We start from the raw sequence: 12,825 nt of genomic DNA on the forward strand, positions 1-12,825 counted from the left end.
CTTAATGGGCAGTGCTGGGACTTCATCATAAAAGTTATGGGAAGCCTTTGAGGAATGTGAAGCAGAGGAAAGAGGCTAGGGGAGAGAGTGGACTGGAGGCAGGCAAGCCTGGAAGTGGTTGCATCAGGGGCTCGGGGAGGGTGGCAATCGCACTGTCACTGTCCTAACATATCACCTATGAATGCGTCCACGTAATGTGAGGTGGGGAAGAGGAGGCAGGGCCTGGGGCTGCTTTGCTTAACTTCAGCTAATGGGAAATACTCTCCGAGCTAATTACTTTGATGGAAATGAGGTATAAGATACCTACATGTTAATGGGGGACCTGGATGTGGGAGAAAGCAAGGTGAAGGGCACTTCTAAGATGGGACACCCCCAGGAAAGGCAAGCTGCAGTCGTGGGGGCGGGGGATGGGAGACCAGACTAGAAACCAAAACATGATGGTCTTTGTTAAGTACATCTTGCTCCATGTGACATGCGTGCTGTGCAGTGTGTATTCAGGACAGGGCCCAATTCTGTGTGAAGGTGCTGAGTGCTGGGTGTGTGTGTGTTTGGGAGTGGGTGTTTGTGATGGGATGTCTTCTTGGAGTTTATGTTATTGTGCAAAACTCTGGAATGTGTACTGTGCAAGTACTTACCTGCAGTAAAATGGGATATACACCCGCATACGCAGGGAGAGAGCACATGCCTTTTGACAATCTAAGTGTGCCACACACAGTCTCTAACAGAACAAGCTATGGCTTCTGTTCGAATTTAGAGACTCTTTCGGCTCACTTTGCACACAGTAGGCATGCACATGTTTGTGAAATGAATGAGTGTGTTGATTTTATTAAATTCAATCATTTGAGGAAATACATAGGTTTGGTTCAAAGTTTGAACTACATGTTTTAAGAAAAATAAATTTACAGCCCGGCACCAACATCCATTTACAAAACCTAGCCGTTTAAATCCTGTAATGGAGTTTATATACTAGCTTGAGTCCTATCTGGTGTAAGAAACTTTTACTATTTCATGTTCTTCAACAAACATCTCCTGAACCCCACAGGCAAACACTGCACTGTGCGTGGGGGGCTCATTTCTTTTCCCCCTGAGCCATCTTAGTCTGAGGCTGCAATTAAAGCTTAATTGCATGTTATCTTGCATTGTCCCTTAATTGCTGCATGGGCATTGGTTCACCTCCAAGGAAGCTGCATGTGCCTTGGGGGCAGGGACTGTATGATAAGCTTCAGGATGGGTGAGGACCTTCGCAGACGTGTGAACGTCCAAAATTGAGTAGACATACCCACCGCCGAAAAAGGGAAACAAGAACACAACTATTTACGAGCTGTAGAAACACATAGCACATAACAAATACCTTAAAAACAAGGGAGCACACGTTGTTAATGAACTAAAATATTCCTTTAATAGTAAAGTATAAAATTCAAATCTGCATTTTCAGATTCAGGGAAGGCTTTGTGTATTAATGTAATTGTTGTGATCCCCACAATGCTTTCCTTCCTCTTGTTCTTAATGCAAAACAGACATGTTTCCTAGAGGCTGAGAGTTGAAAGGTAGAACCAGTCTTTGGTGAATTACTCCCTAGCAGGATTACCCTATAGCAGGGCTTCTTAACAACCGCACGATTCGCATTTTCGACTAAGTTCTTTGTTATCGGGGGCTGCCTTGTGCCTTGTGGATATTTAACAGCACTCTTGGCCTCTTTACCCACTAGCTGCCAGTAGCAACCCTCCCTCCCCCAGTTGTAACAATCACAAACATCTCCAGACATTGCTAAATGTCTCCTGGGGGCAAAATCGCCCCCAGTCGACAAGAACTAGTGTCCTCTAGGAATTTTGGTTCTACTTAGATAATTTTCTTATTTAACCAACGCTGGGAGCTGGGGGAAGGGAAATAACATTTATTACTTATTTGCTAGCCACACTATATTTTATTTTATTTCATCTTACAGATAAAGAACCTGCTGAAGATCATAAAGCTAGTTCAGGAGTCTTATCAGGATTGCCAGCCAGGCTTGCGTGACTGCAGAGACTTTCACCCCTCCCAGCACACTCCCATTGCCTCTCTACAAGAAAAACACATACCTCAAACTGAAGGTGAGCTGTAAATTCAAAAACCGCGTCCAAAAATATTGTAAAACTATTTTGGGGGGAGGGGAATTATGACTCTTCATTAAATCTGCTTGAATATGACTACACATGCCCGCACATACTCGTACAAACACGGGGCCCCTCACTACCGTTGCGACGCTGGTCTTATCTCAGAAAAACACAGAACCACACAATGGGATAGCTTCCATTCTCCTTGTTACAAATTATCCTAAAGCCAGAGCCTAACGGTGCCAAAAGCAACCAGTACTGTTTACACAAGGGGGGAAGGCTAATAGTTAACTTTCTCCCAGTTCGTTCCAGAAACAGTAAAGAAGGCCTCACTTTGCAACTACAAAGGAGTGACATGTCATCAGCCGGGGAGAGGGCATGAAGTCGGAGGGCGCACGCAGAGGTGAGCTTCCCGCCTCGCCGGAGCAGCCTGTCCCTGAGCCGGGCCTGGACACAGGGCGGCAGGCGCCTCGGCCTGGGAAGGAGGAGCCGCCGGCGCTCTAGCTCGGCCCGCGGCTGCGGCTGCCGGTCCCCCTGGGGGTGGGGCGGAGGCGGGGGCGGGGGGGTCACACCTCGGTCAGGTTCAAGTGCGCATGTGCGCGCGGAGTGGCATGGCACTTATTGAGCACCGACTGTGTACGGGCGCGGGGGGGCGGGGGCGGGGGCGTGTTCCGGCGCGGGCGGCTGGCGCGCTTCTGCGCTCCCTTCCCGGGCGCGGAATCCGGGCCGGGTTGTGGCCGCGGCCGCGTACGTGAGCGCGGTGGCCCGGGGAGGGGGACGCAGGCTGGCCAGGTGGGCGCGAACCGGGCCTCGCGGGCGGCTGCAGCCGGAGCCTAGCCGCGCGAGTGGGAGCTCCGGCCCGCGCCGCGCTGGTAGCTGGAGCACGAGGTGAGCGGCGCGGGGACCCGGCGGGCTGCAGCCGGGCGGGGGCGCGGGGACGCGGGGGGACGCGGGGCGCTGCGGCGGGGGCGGGGTGGCCGCTCGCTCGGCGGCGCCGCCTTGTTTATCTCGCCGGCCGCCTGCGCTCCCGTTGGTCCCCTCCCCAACTTGGAGCGGGTGTCCCGAGAGCGACGGAGCGGCCACCCTGCTCCTTCCCCGGCCCTTTCCGGCTGGGCCGCCCGCCCGGCTCTCCCGGAGCCCCGCGCGTCCCTGCCCGCTCCTGCGACGCCGTGCTGCGGGACAGGCGGCGCGACACGTCCACACACGCGGGCTGTCCCGCTGCCTCTCAGTCCTCTGCTGGCCACCTCCACACCCCGCCCCGCGCGCTCTCACCCCGCCTCGCCGCGCCCCGGGGCCCTCCCTGGAGGTGGCACTGTGGGCATATGGGGTGCCCGGGTGGGGGCCTGGACGGGGAGTTTGTCATGTGCAAACAACTTCAAAGGCAGAGTTTTCTCACTTGCTTTGGAATTCAGGGCTCAGCACCTTCACTTTGGGACCCACTCAGATATCGAAAGAAGCCCACCTGCCAAGGTGTCACTGCCTCCTTGTTTTCAGGCAGCCCTGGCCAATTCCCGGTGGCTCTGGACGACTTCCACCAGGCGGGGCGTTCCCGTGAAGCCAGAGAGCCAGGCGTGGGGGTGTGGAGTCAGCGGGGGGTGTGTGTGTGTTGGGGGGGGTACCCACAGGCGTCTCCCCTTTCTTTACACCCGTCACAGAAAGGTCTTACTGGGGCAGTTTGCCTCAAAGTGAATGATCAACAGGTATTTGAAGGCCTTTCTGACACCCTGCTAAGGTGTTGTGTAAACAGAGGTTCCTGGTCTTAAGAAACTAGAAACACAAGAAAACATAGCAATTGAGTTCAGCTCCACAGGTCCTTTTGAGGAGCTGCTGTGTTCTCAGTACCGTGCCAGGCTCCTTGGGAGAGGGTAAGAGGCGTGCAAGAAATCCAAGGTGGAAGGATAGCTCAAGTCCAAATTAATGCTCTTTGGCTGCCTAACTCAGTGCAGATGCTGGGGGACGGGGGGCATACCAGATAAAGCGACGGTTGGAGTTAGGGGAGCAACCTGGAGTACTAAGTTTTGCAATAAATTGTGCATGTGGAGAATAATTCACGGGCAAGGCCCAAAGGCAGAGAAGAAGTAACTGGTGGGAAAGCAGAGGAGCGGAGGTTCAGGTTCATAAGTTATCTCAGTGAGGGGGATACAGAAGATGATTCCCTCTAGGGTTTGTAATCCCATGGACAGGCCTGAAGGACGAGCTACAGAATAAGAGCTCAAGAGGGGCACGGTTAACTGTCAAAATGCAAGGTCTAGAAATAGGTGCTATTGGAGGTCAGAGAATGGAGCTATGGTAAGAACCACCAGGACCATATTCCTGCAGGGTGAGACCCTTGAAATGGCCCACGGGGTGGGAATGAACTTGCCTTTCCCAAGAGACGAGGTGGCCCTGGCCCTTCTGAGCAGTAGGAGATAGAGGAGAGGGACAGTGGTGGAGATTGTGAAAGTCCTAGAAAGCCAGACGGGGGAGTTGCCCTTTACTTTGTGTGTACTGGGAAGGCATTAAAGGTTTCTGAGCCAGGGAGTGGTGTAACGAAACAGTATTTGGAAAGATTTTTGAAAGTAATGTTAGGAGACAAATCAGTTAGTAGGCTGTTGCAATTGTGGAATGCCAGGGTTTGGGTTGGGATAATTGAAAATGGAAGAGAGGGTGGGTTTTGGAAACATTACTGTTGAAATAATCTTGACAGGGGCAGGGTGAAGGGAAGAGATGAATGGAAATTAATTCTTTGTGGGAATTGATTATATGCCAAGGCCTTGGAGTTGTTGTAGTTGGTAACTGGAGAATTCGGAAATGCATGTTTTGGAGAAAAGTAATTGACACTCAGGCTGTAGGAGAGAGTTCCTGTTTGCGGAGACATCCGAATGTAGGTGTCCTGAAAGCAGCTGTGGCTCTGAGATTGGTGAGAACCCAGGGAGTCTGGCATGGGAAAGGGAAAGCACTCTGAGGATAAGTGGGAGTCTTCTTGATGATGGGGGAGCAACCGAGAGTGCTGCTGAGTGGGACTCAGGGTCTGGACGGGGGGGCTTCGGTGTTGTCCACCTGTATTGCCATTCACATGACATTGCTTGGTCCTGAGCCTGAAGCTGGAGGAGTGGCTTTGGGGAACTGGAGTTCCAGGGAGGATGGAAGGTTGGAGGGAAGTAGGGTGGGTTTGCTAAAGATGAAAATAGTTGGGCTTTGAAACACGTTGTACTTTGCCCTGGCTGAGATCTCCAGGCTAGTCCCGGGATTCCACTGGTGGAGGTAGGAGGTAGAGGAGGCGGGGCATCAAGATGATCTAAAGGGGCGGTAAGGGAATTGTGAGCCTAGGGATATTGCCTTTTCCAGCACTTGGTCCACCCCAACTTGATCCAATTGTCCCTTCCCAGGATTTCAGCAACCTGCAAGCAGGGGCGAGCTGGTGCTATTTTTCCTGAGCTCTAAATTCTGCTTTCTTGTTACAAGGGTGACTTAGGGTGATTTGCTGAACAAATTCCCCAAGCTTCAACTTGCAACATCTGAATTTGGAGGGTGATTGCAAAAAGTTGCAGAATGAGCTGAGAATGTAATTACGGTTACCTAGCTTTGTTTCTCTGAGATGCAAGATCAGTGAAGTTAACAGGGGAAGAGGACTTGGTGGGGGAGGGTGTTAGATATTTTTTCTTTATAGGGAATATCTGACTGCTGGTAAAATAACTGCATGGAGGAGTGGTTGAGCTAACTTACTCATTGTAGAGCAGTGTTTTGACCTGCATTAAGAAATAAAATTTAGGGTCGACCCCATGGTGCACTCAGGAGAGTGCGGCGCTGGGAGCGCAGCGACGCTCCCGCCGCGGGTTCGGATCTTATAGGACTGGCTGGTGCGCTCACTGGGGAAAAAAAAAAAAAAGAAAGAAAATTTACATCATGACCTGGTACACGTAATCATGTATGTAAAAATTTAAGTTCATGAAGTACTGCCTCTCTTTGCTTGGCACTGCCTCTTCTGACATTTTTCTTTTATTCTTTCTTTTTTTTTTGTGCCTGTCCAGTATGGGGATCCAGACTCTTGACCTTGATGTTATCAACACTGCAGTCTAACCAACTGAGCTAACCAGCCAGCCCTGACATTTTTATTTTCTGTTGTATTATTTTTCATTTAAAAATGCTGTTATCTACCACAGAGTTGTTCTAACCACTCTTTAATGGAGCAAAACCCACAATTTGAAAAACAGAATTTTTACATTCAACAAGTGTTTATCAAGCTGCTTATTATTATTATTAAGCTGCTCGTGTGCAGAGCCACCCTTACTAGTGCTGAAGGAGAAAGGAAGCCTGAGGAAGAGAGGGGGTGTTTGCAGTGTAGTTGCAGAGATAAGATATGCCTTGATTAAGGAGCAAGGAAAGATGATTGAAAAATAAGCACCTGTAGGGTGCAGAGAAGGGAGGCGCAGTCTGTGCTGGTGTAGCTTGGAATAAAGTAGTCTGGGATGGACTGTTTGGGGTGTCTCATGGTGCCACATAGGTGGGAGAGTGTATGGGCTCATAGAGCAAGCAAAGGCTTGGGGTTAGGAATGTGTACAGTGTGCTTGTGTAAGAGTGAGGAACAGGCTGGCTGGTTAGCTCAGTTGGTTAGAGTGCAGCCTTATAACACCAAGGTCACGGGTTCGGATCCCTGTACCGGCCAGCAGCAAAAAAAAAAAAAAAAAAAAAAAAGTGAGGAACAGATGATTCTTGTGCAAGAGTAGGGAGACAGCAGGTTGGAAAGGTGGCTTAGGGTCAAATGTAGTGTAGGAGTTTTAAATGGGTAGCCCACGGAATGTTTTAAGCCTATGGATGTGTTATAGCCTGGACTACACAAAGGTTTTAAAAAATTGGGAACAGTCCATTAAGCCTCAGATCAGGCAGTCTTCTAGAGCTGAGTAGTGGCTGTCACCTGTGGACAGGGGTCAGGCCTTGCAGTCAACAGTTGTCATGGTCCCAATGCTCCCTCCCTGTTGCCTCAGTCCAGTTGCTGTACATTGTCTGCTTAGTCCTGGAGACATTTGGCTTTGTGACAGTCAGTTTTCAAGAGACTTGAGGGCCAAGCCAGGGAATTTGGCATGGCTGACATGGGCTCTGGGCGGCCACTGGAGTATTCCGGGTAGGAGTGTGACATTATGGAATCTGAGATATCTGTGGGCAACAGATTTGTTTTAGGCAAGTCAGCAGCCCTTTCGGAGGAGCTGCTGGCTGGGACTTTGAAGTATTATATATGATGACTGGAATGGAGTTAGAGAGGGCTCTGCCCTGTATTCTATACATGAGGCAGTTTTCTAGTGACCCTGGGATCTCGCAAGGCTTCCCGTTTTCCACTTCTGGCTGGTGTGTATCTCTGAGAAAGTTGTTGGGGTAATTAACTTGGTGAGATGTGAGTCAGGGCAGTCAGATGCCATATGACATTAGATGCTCAGGAGCTTTGGTTCTGTGAGCCAGTAATAAAGGAGGGGCCAGGAAAGGGCCTTGCCGTTTCTTCTCATTTTTTTACACCTAGGGTGGCCTCAGGAGGTGCGCAGCCAGGATTTGGAGAGATTCATAACAACTGCAGAAGAGCTGCTTCAAGCCCAGGTGTTAATGCAAATGACTCCTAGGAAACTAGGCTGATTTGGGGGCCAGCTGATGTGAACAAGTTCAGGTCTCTGTGGTCTAGAACAGCCTGGTTTACCCTGAGAAGTCTGTATCCACCGTGATTCAGAGCTCTTCCCAGGTGAGCTACAGGTGAGAGGGACTGACCAGTAGTCATCCTGCTTTTTATAGGTAGGACAAAATTCAATTATTTAAAAATATTGCTTTTCTAACATTAAATAAAGTTGAAACTGAAGTGTGTTTTTCTTAAAAATGTGTGGCAGTAGGATGCAAGGGTAACCAGAAGTCAGCTGAATTATATCAAATTAAATCTGTTTTTTGTTTAATGTGATTGGTTGCTAGACCAGAGAAATGATGCAGCAGCCAGGGTATATTTTGGCTTTAGTGACATATACAACAGTTTTCTTAAGATATGATGGTCCATAGTAAATCGTAGGTGGTAAAATATGGGGACTGGATGGTGTTATTAGTTTAATTTGACAGTCATGTGCAAAAACTGCTCATTATTGGCACTGAGCCAGCCTGCAAGGAGATCTGAAAATGAGTGTCATAGGGTTCTAGCCTTGGCCTTGATCTGTTCAACATTTTTCTAGTGTTGTGGATGAAGGTACAGAAGGTACGTTTATCAAATTTGTAGGTGCTACAGAAGTGGGAAAGATTGCCAATTTAGCAGACAAATTAAGGTTTGAAGTTATTAAAATGAGGGTCAAATTTAAAAAAAAAGAAAGAAATTCAGTAAGGGATAAATGTAAAACCGTGATTTAGTTTTAAAAATCTGAATTGTAATATATTGAGATGTTCATACATTCGGCTAAGTAATTCCACTTCTGGGGACATAGTTGAGACCATATCCAAAATATAATTGATGTTTTATGCACAGAGATTATTCAGAGATTTAAAAAAAAATGTAGTGAAAAATTGGAAACACCCTAAATGTCTAGTGGTGTGGATTGGAGGTGATGGATAAGTGAGTTCTGATGGATGTGTCTTTATAATAGAACGTTTTGAAGTCACGAAAGATAATGTTTAGGAACAGTTTTAAAATAACAGGAAAAAATATTTCTGCTAAAAATTAAGGTGCGCCTGCAATATGATTTCAATGTTAGAAAAACAATGTGCATAGAAAATTAATATTTGACCAGAAGGAAATACTAATAATACTAATACCAAGATATGAATACTTCTAGATAGGTTGAGGTGAGTGACTTTCTTTTTTTTTTTTACACTTTTAACTTATTATTTGTATTTTCAGTAATGTGTATATATTTCACAGTGGGAAGAATACTGCTGTTTTCAAAACATTTTGTTGTTCAAGGACAGGATGAAGTGAAGCAGATGATTCATTCAGTGATTAATCTTGAGTGATTACTTGCTGTGTATCCAGCACTGGCTTAGGTCCTGGGGGCACAAAATAAAACTCAGTCCCTGACCCTAGGTTGGTGCAGGCCTGCTGAAGAGGGGCAGGTCATGTGGAATGTTTTGGGACTTTTCTGTTGTTCATGAGTTCAATGTGAGCCTTGAGTGGGATGAGGCTTTTAAAAAATCAAATCCAGTTCATAGCTAGATCAGGAAATCAGGATCTAATCACAGGATCTAGTCTTTATGACTTGGGTAGGTCATGTGACATTTGGACCACTGGGTAGGCATAATTTAAAGGGAATATGACCAAGTGAGACTTGATCCATTAAAGGAGACTAGGACAATGTAGGATCAGGAGTGACTGGAGTGCACTGATGAGGTGGGTGTACAGTAGCAACTTCAGACATGATCGTGGTCATCAGGTACAGGAGAGATTAGACTTGCTCGTTTTTGCTCCTGGTGTTGGAACATGACCAGTGGATGGAACAATTGCTTTATCTTATGTAGCTTTAGATTCCTCATCTCTAGAATGATTACATTACATGCTTCCTCATCTATAAAATGTCAGCAGATCTGTCCAGCAATGAAAATGTCTGCCCGTTGAGTGGTGAGCCCCCTGTTGTTGGAGGTATTCAAGTAGGGCTGAATACTGTTGGTTAGGGATGCTATAGATGAAAAGGGCAGAATTAGGCATCCCTCCAAAGTCCCTACAGTTCCTAGGGTGAGTTATTATGTGACTTGCTGAAGGTGAAGGATGATGTGGAATAGAGGATATACCTCCAGTGGCATAGTGTTTGAGTCAGTATCATTGTGTAAGCTTTTTAAAAAATGTTTATACGTAGGTCCCAGCATTTTTGAGAGACCCTTCTGAATCATTTTAGAAAGGAAGACAAGAACTGTTTTAAAGTGGCTCAGGACTCAGTTTGTGGCCCCAGGGCTGCCGAAAATTGAGTTTGGTCCTTAGGAAAAGCAAACAGATGGTGGGGGGGGGCGATGGCAAATAATAATGAACAACATAGATTGACCTGTAGAAGAGTAATGTGATCACTGGCCACTTCTTTTCATTGTACCGACGAAACCAAGGTGTGGCCTGTCAGTTGGACACAGGGTCCTCTGCTTGGCTGTGGAGGACCTGGAAGTACCCTTGAGCATATCCCTCCCATTTCCAACACAGTGGATTTATATCTCTGGGAACAGCACGTTCAGTGCCATCCTGATACCAAGGGTGAGACTGAGTCTTCTGATTGCTCTGTAGTTCAGCAACGAGGAGAAGGGGCAGATCAATTTAAAGAAACTTTTGAGTGGGATTTTCCAGGAAAGCATATATTTAGTTTATATCAGGCAATAAGTTTGTGATTTGAATTACAATTTTTTAAAATTTTTGCATTTTTATTATTTATAACATACACGTGGAAATTTGATTTATTTAGTTTTGCTTAAATTTTACTTAAATATATGGTTTATTTAGAATCCACTCTGATTATTTAACACATTTAGGTTCTTCTTCCTGATATTTTTGGATTTCTTTTGTTGTTGTTTTCGCTGTTTGGGGCACTGCCAGGACTAATGCACATAGCAAACGTTTCTCAGAGCTCTGCAAGGAGAATAGAGGCTTATCTTATCTTTGGAGAATATCACAAGATGATATCTGTCTCCATGTGATCCATGCTCGTGTTTTGGCTTTTGAAAAATCAATATGTGGCAAGAAAGTAATCTCTCTTCACACCAAGTAAAGCAGTTTTGGGATGCACCAACTTAAGGAATGGTAATTTTGGATGTATGTAAAAAGTATAGGCAGAACTTGGGTATTTAGAACTGAAGTTGAAAATCTTTGATGATGGGCCCCAGTCTGCTTTATTTCTGTCTGTCACATCGACTGTGCTTGTTGAATTTCTGTGAATGGGTTCCCTGGGCCATATATAGTGGGTACGGGAAAAAGTTAGACTAACATATTTAGTTATTTTTTTGGGTGACAGCTGGCTGGTACAGGGATCTGAACCCGTGACCTTGATGTTACCAGTGCCATGCTCTCCCAAGTGAGCTGACTGGCCTGCCCGTACTTATTTCTGTTTTAGTTTTTTAAAGCAAAGTGTGATAAGAAATAACAGTTTTCAGCCTTTTTTGTCCTTTGGGTATCGGGAAGCGATAGAACTCTATTAGTAGAAACAACCACATTCAGTGTCTATTTTTCAAAGTGCAGGAGCAATTAAAAACTCCTTCCCCTCTTTCTATTTTTCTTCTTCTGCTGAAAATGAATTGCTCTTGGTGTGCAGTTCTTAAATGCATGTGTCCTCTATCCATTTTAATCTTGTTATCTATTTTTATGATGACTGTCGCCATGGTACTCATGCTCCTTACATAGCATAACAGAGATTTCTGATGTCTGATAGGACAGCTCAAAGTTCTGCTGCAGCTGGGAGGGAAACTCTGAGTAGTTCAACTAGTTTTTTTTTTTTTTTTTTTTTTTAAATTGAGGTGTAATTTACATACAGTGGAATGCTCAGATCTTAAGTGTGCTGTTTAATCAGTTTTGACAAATGCATATCCAGACAGAACATTTCTGTCACCCCGGAAATATTCCTTGTGATTGTTTCCAGATAATCCCCACCTCCAGCCAGAAGGACCCACACATCTGATTTCTATTCCCGTAGGTTAGTTTTGCCTAGTAGGTCCTTGATATAATTTTGTGTTTCTAAGGACTTTATTTGTAGAGCTTTGAAGAGGTGGAGTGGTGTGTGTGTGTGTTTAAAAATCAGTATGCTGTCTGGTTAGGTAGCCCCAGTAAATTTGTCTAATGGGTTGTTCAGATTCTTCCTTCTCATCCAGGGGTCTGGATTTATGTTGGGAATCCTGGTTCCCAGATGGAAGAGCCTGGGGCACAGACAGCCGGGCCTGTTGTGGAGGAAGTGTGCTTGGACAAGGGCTGTCTTATTGGTGAGTGTGCGTGTGAGTGTGTGCACGCGTGTGCATGCATGTGTGCGCGTGTGTGTTTTAGTTTGTGGTGTTGGAGAGCTGCAGTGCTGGGTTGAAAGAACTGGAATTACTCGTAGGATGTCCCAATGGCTTGCCAGAAGTCCGCTTGACATTCCCTTTTTCCCTGCCTCTTCCTTGAGCTAGATAAATGTAGCAATCCTCAGAGTTACAGAGCTGGGCCTGTAATGTTGAAGCAAGATCTGTGCAGCAAAGCACCTCGTTCAGCGGACGTGCAGTTCAGCACTCCTGAGACCAGCTTCCTGGGAAGCTTGGACCAGATTCCAGTAGAAATCGCCCCCAGACACGCTACTGAAATGTATTAAACAGGGTCTGTGTCTTTTCTTTTTTTAATTAAATGATTAAATGAAATTTTCATGACACAAATAATACAGGAACACATTCTCTGTAGGAAAAAAGAAAAAAAAAAAGGCAAACCTTCCAGAGCAAGCAAAAAAATCTTCCTTGACCGACTGCTCCTAATCCCATCCCTTCCCCAGAGGTTAGCGGCTGTCCTGGGCTTGTTGGTATTTTTCGGATGCTTTACATACTTTCATTTATGCCTGTAGGGCTTACAAAAAGTTGAGTGCACTGCGCTGCATGTGTTGAGCTGCTGCTTTTTAACCCCACTCAACAGTGTGTCTTGGTGTCTGTTCCCTTACCAGTTTGTACAGATCTTCTTGATTGTGTTAACTCCCTCCTGGCCTTTTTTAGAATTAGGAGGCGAAACAGTTATTCAGCCTTTCCCTCACTGATGCACATGTAAGTTGTTTCCAAATCCTTTACTGTTACAAAAAACATTGCACTGGGCCTCTTGGCA

General features: G+C 46.3%; 1 protein-coding gene across 2 annotated transcripts in view; it reads left to right on the top strand.

Annotated features, from left to right (window-relative positions):
- The first annotated feature begins 2,834 nt into the window (after positions 1-2,834).
- ZNF395 (zinc finger protein 395) overlaps positions 2,835-12,825 on the top strand; it is a 36,410-nt gene continuing 26,419 nt past the window's right edge. The window contains exon 1 of one of the 2 annotated variants that reach the window (XM_063086010.1): positions 2,835-2,981. The gene's annotated coding sequence lies outside the window, so the exon portion shown is untranslated. Of the gene's footprint in view, positions 2,982-7,738; positions 7,809-12,825 lie in introns of those variants that run through there. The other variant, XM_063086011.1, reaches the window with a different exon arrangement.

Source organism: Cynocephalus volans, chromosome 2 (assembly GCF_027409185.1).
Source record: "Cynocephalus volans isolate mCynVol1 chromosome 2, mCynVol1.pri, whole genome shotgun sequence".
NCBI lineage: Eukaryota > Metazoa > Chordata > Mammalia > Dermoptera > Cynocephalidae > Cynocephalus > Cynocephalus volans.